This window comes from Diabrotica undecimpunctata, chromosome 7, assembly GCF_040954645.1.
Source record: "Diabrotica undecimpunctata isolate CICGRU chromosome 7, icDiaUnde3, whole genome shotgun sequence".
NCBI classification, from domain to species: domain Eukaryota; kingdom Metazoa; phylum Arthropoda; class Insecta; order Coleoptera; family Chrysomelidae; genus Diabrotica; species Diabrotica undecimpunctata.
In genome coordinates this window covers 120,347,997-120,359,989 of record NC_092809.1, presented here as the reverse complement: position 1 = coordinate 120,359,989, position 11,993 = coordinate 120,347,997, and positions in this window count along the sequence as shown.

The window sequence follows — 11,993 nt, the reverse complement described above, 5'->3', positions numbered from 1 at the left end:
GTTACCTTTTGGCCACTTTTGACCTGGCAACCTATTTTCAATGTATTCTCCTAATTTGAAATATATGTAAAAATGTGAAATAGATTAACTACGTTATCAACGTAGTTATCCTGCAGTGGGATCTTAAGCTTATAGCAAAATAAAGTAAAACAAACATAAAACAAAATAAAATAAAATAAAAAAAAAATAAATAAACGGTTTATGTTATTTCAAAACCCAAACTGGATATCATGAATATCTTGTTTTAGACTTCTGTATATTCTAGCATATATCACCTTTAGGAATGTTTTTAGCTTGTACACCATCAGTTTTTCTTTTTTTTTAGTATGCTTACAAAGTTCGATATCAGTCATTCCTTTGGTATGATTCCTAATTTATGAATGCTGTTTACTAAATTTACCAATACACGAATACACTCTTCATCGATAAGTTTAAGGATTTTGGCTAGTAATTCGTGTGGACCTTGTGTTTTTCTGTTTTTCATTGAACTTATAGTGATTTCTTTGTCTAAAAGTTCTTGCTGCCTTGCTTTGTCGTAAAATATAGCAACATAGCAAGTAATAATAAAACGAAAATACAAAAAAAAACAAAGTTGATATGATAATCTTAATTGGAACTGATGATAAATGAGTATTAACGAACGTATGGTTTAGTATATACGACTAATTACGCAATGTTAGATATCATTACATCTTTAATTAGAAAGCTCATAAAATAAAAAGAAAAGTAAAAACTAAAATTAAACCTTTAGGTACAAAAACCTTTCGACCCACAATATTTTCCTCATTTTTACCAAATATTGTGAAACAACTCGACTGAAAGTTATAGGGATTAAGGATGGAGAGATACTCGAGTCTTTTAATGTATTTTTTAGAACAAGTGTAGATATTAAAGAACCAAATGGAATTGTAAATATTTTTTGTCTTTTTAATTTGTGTTTGTAATTATAGATCGGAGCTCATTGTTTCAGAGATCATTTATTTTTATATCTTTATATATAAAAATATCGTGTCAAGATGTTGGTCCAAGCTAATATTCGAAAACCACTGAACCGATTGCAATACAATTTTCTGAAAGTGTATTGTTGGTTCAACTTAGGAGATAGGATATTTTTATCTCGATAAATGACCATTATTTGTTTTAATTGTAAATCCAAAATGTTTTATATGACTTCACCTCTACAGTTTTAGTTTAATTGATACATCATGTAGTTATAAAACATCATAAAATGATGTTTAACAAACGTCATTTTATATTTTTATAACTTTTTTTTAAAAATAAATCAAGATTTAGATAACAAAAATTCGATATTTCGTAAATGAAAAGCCTTTTTAAAAAAAGCTAAAACAAGTCGATTTTTAGATGTAATGTTCTACATTTTACAATAAAATTTCATTATACAAGGTGATACACATTACAGTGATGAAGTCATCGACTCCTTTTTTTAAATATAACACCCTGTATTTTAGGACATTTTTAGATCGATAAAAATGAGCTGATTCCAAAAAAGTATAATACTGGGGGTCTAACGGATATAATTTAAAAGATATGCCCTCAGCAAATTAATTTTTATTGATTTTTAATATTAATAAATTATAAATAAATTATAATAAATAACTTAGAAGTAATCCAGTAATTAATACATGACGTAATCGTAAATGTTCGAATTGTAGCCCTTGTTATATTTGACAGTAACCCGAACGTTGTACAAATTCTTGTAGAACTTTGTTTATGCTTTGTTGAGAAATATTGTTTATTTCTTTACGAATTCTTGTTTTTAAGTCTCCAATATTTACAGGTTTCGTTTTATAAACAACATTCTTTAAATGACCCAACATAAAATAATCCAAAGCATTGAGGTCTGGCGAACTCGCTGGCCATTCAATATGTCCACGTCTTCCAATCCACTTCTCGGTAAAATTTCGTTTAGGTACCTTCGAACATCTAAAGCATAATGCGGAGGCGCACTATCCTGTTGAAATCATATACTTTTATCAAAACCTCCAAGATTAATTGTACTGGGGAATAAATTAACTAAAGTAGGTACGATATACCCACTTAAAATCTGAAGGTATGCTGGCCCGTTTAAATTACCTTCGAAATAGTAGGGTCGGTCGACGTCGCTATTTAATTTGAATGTAGCCTCATCAGAAAAAATAATATTTTGAACCAAGAGAGTGTTTCGGTGGCTGTTATCCATCATTATTTCGCAAAATTGTATTCTTTTATCTGGATTATCCTCGTTTAATTCCTATACAACTGTGCATTTTACTTACTTTTACGTACTTTGTGTACCGTTGTTTTGCAAACATCGAGATCACTACTAACCTTACGAACATAAGTGTGGGCATATTCTTCAAAAGCAAGTAGAACATCTAATGTTGTAACATAATTTACAGAGGGATGACCTGATTTGCGTGCATTTTCAACCGTACCAGTTTCTCGAAATTTCTTTTCAATCTTACTTACTGTTGACTACGTGATGGGTATTTCTAGATATATATCATTAAATAAATTACACACTTCCATCTGAGTTCGCGATTTGTCTCCATACCCAATCATCATCAATGAGTATTTCAATTTTTTGCATTACACTCAAATTCATTTCTACTTAAAATTAATTCTAAACAATAATACAGAACATTCACGAATTAATACAATTATTGTATTACTTAATTGTTATTGAATGTTACTAAAAATAATTACAGTTTACCAAAAACTAGAAGTAGGCTACTTTTTTTCAATTGATAATAAATAATTTATTTTCTAAGCGCATATCTTTCAAATTATATCCATTAGACCCGAGTATTATACTTTTTTGAAATCAGCTCACTTTTCGATCTAAAAATGTCCTAAAATACAGGGTGTTACATTTAAAAAAAGAGCCGATGGCGTCATCACTGTAATGTGTATCACCTTGTATAATGAAATTTTATTGTAAAATGTAGAACATTAAATTTAACAATCGTCGTGTTTTAGATTTTTTTAAAAAGGCTTTTCATTTGGAAATATTGAATTTATTCCATACTTTACGAACACACTGTATATACTGATCTATACCATATTACTATCAGATATCAGCTTTTATTAGTTTTGTATGAAGTATTGTAAAAAATGTGATTTTTACTAGAGAGTAAAATATTTTTCTTTTTGACATTGAAAATTAATATAAACGAAATATGTTTAAGAAAAAATTAAAAATAATTTTTAAATGTTCAACATTGTTTATTTACAATAAAAAAACTGTTTTTTGCCATAAAGTCAAAATTTTAAGTTTGTGCAGTAATTCAATACATTTTAAAAATTACAAATTTAATAAAACAATTCTAAATAAAGTTAAAAAATGTTAAAATGTAATTGAGTGTACTAAATCCATAAAATTCTCCTATTATATTTTTATCATATGTATAAAAAAAGTAAGCTTCGTTAAATCTAAAAAGGTCTATTTTATAAAAAAAAATATATTACAATTTACAGTCGTTGAGTTGCGCAAAATATAGGCAACTTACAGTTGTTCTAACCACTGACTATGAATTGTGTTTTATGACATAAAATAAATAATAATTAGATAAAGCAGAAGTATGGCAGTTACCCAAAAACGCCAAACTATTAAGTACTGAAATAGACTTTTGGAGGAGAGCCGCTAGAAGATCTCGGTTAGAACACATAAGAAATAACGACATTGGGAGACAAATGCAAGTAAAAAGGAATATAATAGAAGACATAGAAAACCAGCAACTAATGTGGTACGGTCACATCAGAATCTCCAAAAAGATATTAAGTTAGCACCTTAAAGAGAAATGAAAATGAGGAAACTTGAATAAAGAGCATTGCCAAAACGATGTCTGAAAACAATCTTAGGAAAGAATACTGCCAAAAAGTGGCAGTAAATCAAAAATACATTTACTACGACACTGAAACAGCTTACATCTTGCACAGATATAAATGGCATATACCATTCTTTCTTTATCATATGTATGAGACCGACAAACCAAATAAACTCAGACACAAATATAATATATTCACCCTGGAAGCGCCGGAATGAATAAAAGTGGTAGTTCTTTTATTACAATTTAATATTACTCCCTTCTGAACTCATTTTAAACTAAAAATTCCAAAATTTCCACAGTTTTACAAGAAAACTATCAAAATGAAAAAATCTGGTCAATGTAATTGGTCAGTTTTGTCTTTGCACATAAGTAAATATAAAAATATGTACTTTCATTTCGTTATGAGTAATTGCCTACCTTAAAAAAAATACGATTTATAGGTAAAAGTAGAAAAAAGTATGTATTAATATTTTTCGACAAATTTTAGTGCTCTTCGAATAAAATAATTTTGTTTCCTAAACTAGTTTTTGAGGGAAACTATAATACATCACAAAGAAAGAATAATACTCATAAGAACTTTCCAACTAAGGGTCTTATGCTACACTAAAATCAAAAAATTGTTTAGTTTAAAAATAATAAACATCATACACTGTTATGAATTATAATGGGCGTTTTTTAGACGTACAGAACTTTGAAATGGAATAAAACAAAGTCGATTTTTTAAATTGACATGAAATTGACTTTATTCAAAAGCTAATCTTTTGGAAATATAATTAAAATAAAATTTTTGGAATATGCCCGCCACGGCTGGCTCTGACGTAGTCTAATCTAGAGGTTCAATTTTCGATGACTTTTTCCAAAATTTGTGGCCGTATGTCAGCACTAACGCGGCGGATGTTATTCCCCAAGTGGTCAATTGTTTCAGGCTTATCGGCGTAGATTAGCGACTTCACATATCCGCACAGAAAATAGTCTGGCGGTGTTAAATCGCATGATCATAGAGGCCTGAATTCACTGGCCCGAAACCTGAAACTATGCGGTTACCAAACGTTTTTTTTCAATAAATCAATTGTGGCACGAGCTGTGTGACATGTTGCGTTATCTTGTTGAAACCACAGCTCCTGCACATCATTGTTGTTTAAATGAAAAATACAAAAAGTCAGTAATCATGGCTCTATATCGGTTACCATTGACTGTAACATTCTGACAAGCATCGTTTTTAAAGAAGTACTGACCAATGATTCCAACAGCCCACAAAGCACACCAAAGAGTCAGTATTTCTGGATGTAATGGTGTCTCAACATACGCTTGAGGATTATATATATATATATATATATATATATATATATATATATATATATATATATATATATATACATAGAAATTCAAAATCTAAGCAAAATTTATAATTATATTCTTTCTTTATGATTTATATATAAAACTTTTAAAATGTCATATTTAATTCTCCATATATCTGTTACATTTTTTCAGACATCTGTCAACGGTGAATAAATCTTCTTCTTTTTTGTTACTAAACAAAAAATAATGTTTAAACAAAATTTTACTTTTGGCAATATAATTGTCAAAAATAAAAATTTTATGTTGGCATTTATGACATTGAGGCTTATTTGTAATTGGTTGCTATTTTAACTTATTTATAAATTCAATTATTTTTGTATTAAAAAAATGTTTTCAAAATTATAAAAATTTTCAGAGAAACATTTGTTAGATTAAAACATTTTTATATTAATTATTTTGAAAATGTATTAGCAGTAATTTTTACTTACTAAACTAATTTTTATTTGGTAAGTTAACAAAAAATTGTTTTTTCTTTTTAGTTCAACCTTGTAAGATATTTTGTCTTTTTTAGCTCTTGATAATAATTGTAAACACAGTTGAAAGCTCGAGATTAAAAAAATAGTTAACCAATAGCCCTTTTATTGACTCCAACCCATCCAAAACAGTTATATATTTGTTCCAAATGAGTCACAAGTACTTCTTTTTTCTTATTCTTATATATATATATATATATATATATATATATATATATATATATATATATATATATATATAAGCGGGGATCCTACAACTTCTGCCGCTTCCCGCATTTCGATCGCCATCTTTTTCTACCTCTCCAGGTGTCTTCATCAATGGCTCCGTCTTTCATGGTTTCCAAAACACCTTGTATTCAAGACTTGGCTGGTCTTCCTCGTTTCCTTTTATTACTTGGATTGTATTCCATAGCTCTTTTTGGCCATGTGTTGTCGTCCATCCTCTGTACGTGTCCATACCATATTAACTGTCTAGTTTCTATTCTTTCAGAAGTTGTATGTATTCTATCTGTTTTTCTTCCAATTTCAGAATTAGGTATACGTTCTACTCTTGATATATGGCAAGCTCTTCTCAGGTAGTCCATTTCAACCGTGTCAACTTTTTTCTTTCCTTTTACTGTCATTTGCCAACATTCTGCTCCATATGTAAGAATGGGCTCTACAATTACTTTGTAAAAAGTCATTTTAGTTCTCATAGTAGCTTTATTGGACCAAAGTATCGAATTCAGAATTTGAACACTCTTCCTGCCTTGTTGCACTCTATAGTCTATATCTCGTTCGGTTGTTCCTTTACTGCAGATAATACTTCCCAAATATTTGTATTCGTAGCACCTTTTCATTTGTCTAATTTCCAAATCCGGGTCTTCGTCTTCACTGCCTATTCGCATATATTCTGTTTTAGACGTATTCATACTCATCTTTGAGCTTTCTCAGCATATAATCTGCATCTTCTTCACAGCTTGCAATTAGTACTTGATCGTCTACAAAGAACAGCGTTGTCAGATAATGGTTGTTAAGCTTTAACCCCATTCCTTGAGGATTATACCCACTACAAATATGACAGTTTCGTTTGTTGATATAGCCATTCAACCAAAAGTGAGCTACATCGCTAAACAAAATTTGCTTATGAAAATCAGGATCAACATCAATCTCGTTTTGGGGCCATTCACATAATCTATGCCTTGTAAGGTAACCGTGTAGCTTCAATTCTTGCACGAGTTTAATCTCGAGTTCAATTCTTGCACGAGATCTTGCTGCAAAATCTTTCATAAAGTGGATGGATACATATCCAACTACTATATACGATGGCGGATAGACTAATTCTGGTTATCACTACATCAGCAACAACTTCTTCTGTACGCACTGTAGGACGCCTCTGTGGATGCGTATATATTATCATTTAGAGTAAACGTGGTGCGAAAACGTTCCACAGTTAATCGAGTTAATTGCTCTGATGCACGAATATGTTGACCATAAAATGGACGAAGTGCGGGATACATATTCCGAACAGAACCACGATTTTAAAAATAAATTTGCACAATTTGAAACCATTATTCAAGCGTCAGTCTACTCATGCTGAAATGCCAAACCAAACTAAACATAAATCGCTTGACATTTTAAAAAAGTGTTGCCAACTTACATTTCTATACTTTAAAAAAACACCCCTTATTTGTGATGAATTATAACTGCAAAATGGTTACTCATAATTGGACCAGTATAACAGAATCAACGTTAAACCTAAATGATTACCGACCTCACAAAACAAACTAATTAAAACAATTTTCAAAAAGACGGTCTAACCGAATAAAATATCCCTTTGGAGTTCCACGAAGGTTACTAAACATATTACTCAAAATTGCCAATAATCGAAAAATGTACAATATATGGCGGACATGAAAAGGTTAATGAAGATAATTGATAGCGGTATCAAGTTGGTTTTATTATCCCTATCATTCGTTTTCCAGCTGAAATGGGTCCGAAAAGGTGCGATATTAAATTTTTTATGTAGTGCCTCAAATTATGTGAGGGTTTGTAACCCGCATATGTTAGTTTATTTTGACAGTATGTTGTGTCTAGGTAAACATATATTTAGCAGAAACTAGTAATTTCGTGTTAATATAATAAAATTTAAGCGTGCCAAAAGTATAGAAATATTTGTAATTGTTATACATATATATATATATATATATATATATATATATATATATATATATATATATATATATATATATATATATGTATATATGTATATATGTATATATATATATGTGTATATATATATAATATATATTGTTATGATTGTTTATTTTGAGTTCAAACTTAGTTTATTTAGCCAATAAAAAAATTATAACTTATCTGTTATCAAAAGTAAAATAATCCTTATATTACCTGTGTTCGATGGATTCAAAAGATTTTCTAGTTGTCTTTTATCGGGAGAGAGAAGAAAGGATAAGAATACAAATATATTATATTACAAAGATTTACGTTTCTTTATTTTATATGAACGAATAAAACAATTATTAAATTCTGTCGTTATCTTATCAATCAGCATACAAGAAAATAAATCAAATTATTATGATAATAAGATTATAAAGCTACATACATTTATATTACGTGAAAAACCAATTTTACTTAAAATTTTCTTTACTTGAAAAAAAGAAACCACAAAACTTTAAACTTTTGATTAGCCTAACAAAACCTCAATTCTTAAATTTGAATGCTAATGACCATGATGTCGAAACGATCCTTCACAGATATAAAATTCAATTGTACAAACACTTACAGTTTATTTTCTTCTTGAGTTGTATGTTGGAACATACCCAGAAAAGTCCAGTCTCCTCAAAGATGTGATCTCCCTTTTTGGCACCTCGGCTCCTTGCAGTTGTGTAGTCTGCAAACCTCCTGCAGACTACACAAAAAACACCTGATTTACTTCTCCAAACTCCGCTACTTATTTATGACACCAGGACCTCCTTTTGTCAACTTGATGCCGTAAGAATACTTTCACATATACTTTATAAAAATGCCCACGGTAGATACAAGGACCTCTTTTAATCTACTTGTTATCTCCTTCTTCAAACTATTCACTTCTTTTCATTACGCCGGTATCCAAACTCACGAACCACACCCTATCTTGAGACACACGACTGTTTCCTTTCGATGACCAAAATATGACTAACTTCTCCTCTCTCATGATCGACTCACCAAATTCCCATTTTAAAAACGACCGTCCAATCAAAAAGCTTAAATTGTGTTTATCATGATTTTGGAAAAGCCTAATTTCGGTTTCAGAAAAAACTAAATAGCTTACTTTAAAATTGGTTTTTTTCAATACATCATTTATACATATTTCAAAAGATTAAAATATGGTCATTTAATACTCGACTATACAAACAATAAAAAGATTATTAACTTGCAGGTAAAATGTCTTCTAATTCTAAACAAAGGTTTTTTGATAATTTTGTTTGCAACGGAAACAGGTCGTTTGCCAAACAAATTTCTATTCTTATTTACACTAAATCTTATCTTAAATTAATATATACATTTTTGTTTATAATGATTTCTTAAAATCTTATTCCGATGGATATTTTATTTATTTTTCTTTGGTTGGGAAAGAAAAAGTATGACAATATATATGTGTGTTTACATTATTATAATTGCTGTAATTCTCTTAATTTATATATTAAATTTTTTTATTTGGATTTGGGTTTGGGAACTATTCTATATAATACCTACGTGCCTCCTAGTTGCGGGATAGGGCAACAATGACAAAGTCATGAGTCGTAGAGGTAATGGATTTTGACAAGAGCTATGAGTCATGCTGATGCAGTACACAAGTTTACCTGTTATTTATAAGGTCATAGCTCTTGTCAAAATCCATTACCTATATCAGTAACACCAGTTTTAACTCAAGAACCACTGTAACAATGTTAATAATATTTGGTTCTTTGGATTCGTTTCAGCCCCAAATACCAGAATAATTTTTAAGTATCAGTTAATAGTTGGCACCACTGCAATATCTGTCAAGTCAGTTAAAACTACTAACTAAATGATTTTTTTTTATTTTTAACAATTTAAGCTTCATAACAATATTATAATAGTATACGTAAGTATTAATGAACAGTCTGGGGGCTCACCAGACTGAGAAGCCTTGAGGAAGGCCTGGAAGCCTTGAGAAAAACATCAGATAGGCTGTCAAGTCTGCAAGTGTGCGAGTTTAAAATTAATTTTAAGACTGCTGCTATAAAGGATATACGCAAATCATGAATTCCTAACATTACTTCCAAAAAATCACTCCACTACCCAAGACGTTCCTCGAATGATAAATGAAATATCAAAAAGTCTTGAAGAAAAGAAGTACTGCAACGCTGTATTTCTAGACATTTCACAAGCGTTTGACAAAGTCTGTTTGAGAACAAAAGTAAATAAAACAAAATCAACTCAAATAACATTTACCAACCGTCACAACATATTCCCACCTGTAAGGATGGAAAATGTAAGAATACCAACAGTAACAGCCGCTAGATACCTTGTTTTCCATCTTGAACAACGTCTCACTTGGAACAAACATATCCAGACCAAAAGAAGGCAGCTTGACTTAAAATTCCGGCAAATGTATTGGCTTCTTGGACGTAAATCAAAACTTAACATCCAAAACTAAATTCTTCTATACAAAGCCATACTGAAACCTATCAGGTTCTACGGACTACACCTATGGGGCTGTGCAAAGCCAACTTCGCTAAATATTATCCAAAGATTCCAGTCTAAAGTGTTAAGATCGATAGTGGATGCACCATGGTACGTAAGTAATCAGACACTACACTACGACTTTAAGATTCCTTTCATCAAAGAAGAAATCCATCGAGCCACGGAGTCACACAATAAACGTACCATTCACCATGAAAATGAGCTAATAAGGGAACTATTTAACAATGGTCCAGCCACAAGAAGACTAGATAGAACCTGGCCCCAAGACCTGCTTTAAAACTAGGCCAAAATAGAATAAGGCGAGACATCATTGGAGGTCTCTCCTTCGCGCGCAATACCTGCAACACATTTGCTTAATACTCTTTAATGATGTAGATTGTAAATAAACATATATATATAAAAAAAATTAGTAAAAACACCAACATGTACGCCCAATTTACAATAGGTGATACACCGTTGGAAAGAGTGAAAAAATATGCTATTTGGGCTGCAATATTAAGGATACTTGGGATCACAGTTACGAAATAAAAACTCGTATTGAAAAAGCCAGAAGCTCTTTGAATAGCCTTAGAAAGATTCTCTGTAACTTATCTTTATCAATATACGCATAAGAATTCTTAGATGTTACGTCTTTAGTGTCCTCCTCTATGGAGTAGAAAGCTGGAGCCTTACAGAAGATGTCTACCGACTTATGTTGAGGGTCTCATATATTCACCACACAAGTAACATAACTATTATCCAGAGGCTAAGAAAAGACAAAGAAATTATTAACACCGTAAAGAACAGAAAAATGGCTTACTTCGGCCACATCATGCGTAATAATAAATACCGAATTTTACAGTTGATTCTACAAGGCAGGATTAAGTTGAAAGAGAGCCCTTGGAAGTAGACGTATATCTTGGCTGGCCAATCTTAGAAAGTGGACTGGTCTAACGTCAACTGATCTATTTCGAGCTGCTGTGAATATAATAAGATGGGCCAGTGTGGTCGCCAACATTTCTAGAAGATAGGCACATTTAAAAGAAGATTAATAGGCTTAATTAGTTTAGGTATAACTTCCTTCAGCTTCTTATAGAAGGGAAAATAGAAGGCAGACGCGGCCGGGTAGACGACAAATGACCTGGCTGCGCAACATCAAAGATTGGACAGGATTAGACTTTCAAAGTTTAATAAGGAAAGCCCAAAATAGGGAAGACTTTTCAGAGGTCATCGCCAACCTTCGCTGAGAAGACGGCACCTAAAGAAGAAAAATTCGTTTATACGCACTTTAATATTATTGTTCTGAAGCTATTTTCTTATAGCATTTCAATTATTTTACCATTTTTATTGGGAATTAACCACAATTTCAGTTTCGAATATGTTTATTGCGTCATTTCAAATTCCATTTCGTTTGTTAAACTAAAATTGTGGTTAAATCCCAATTAAAATAATAAACTAAACTTTAATTTAATATATTAACGTGAGTTTTAATTTTAAATTTATAAAAGGGAAACTTAAATAATATAAAAGAAAATAGCCTCAAATTGGAGCATTTAAATGCACTTAGCTCTATCGATTCGATAAGTATCTACAAGTGCCGGACTATTACTAAAGTTAATAAGAAAAGTTTGAAACTTGCATAAAT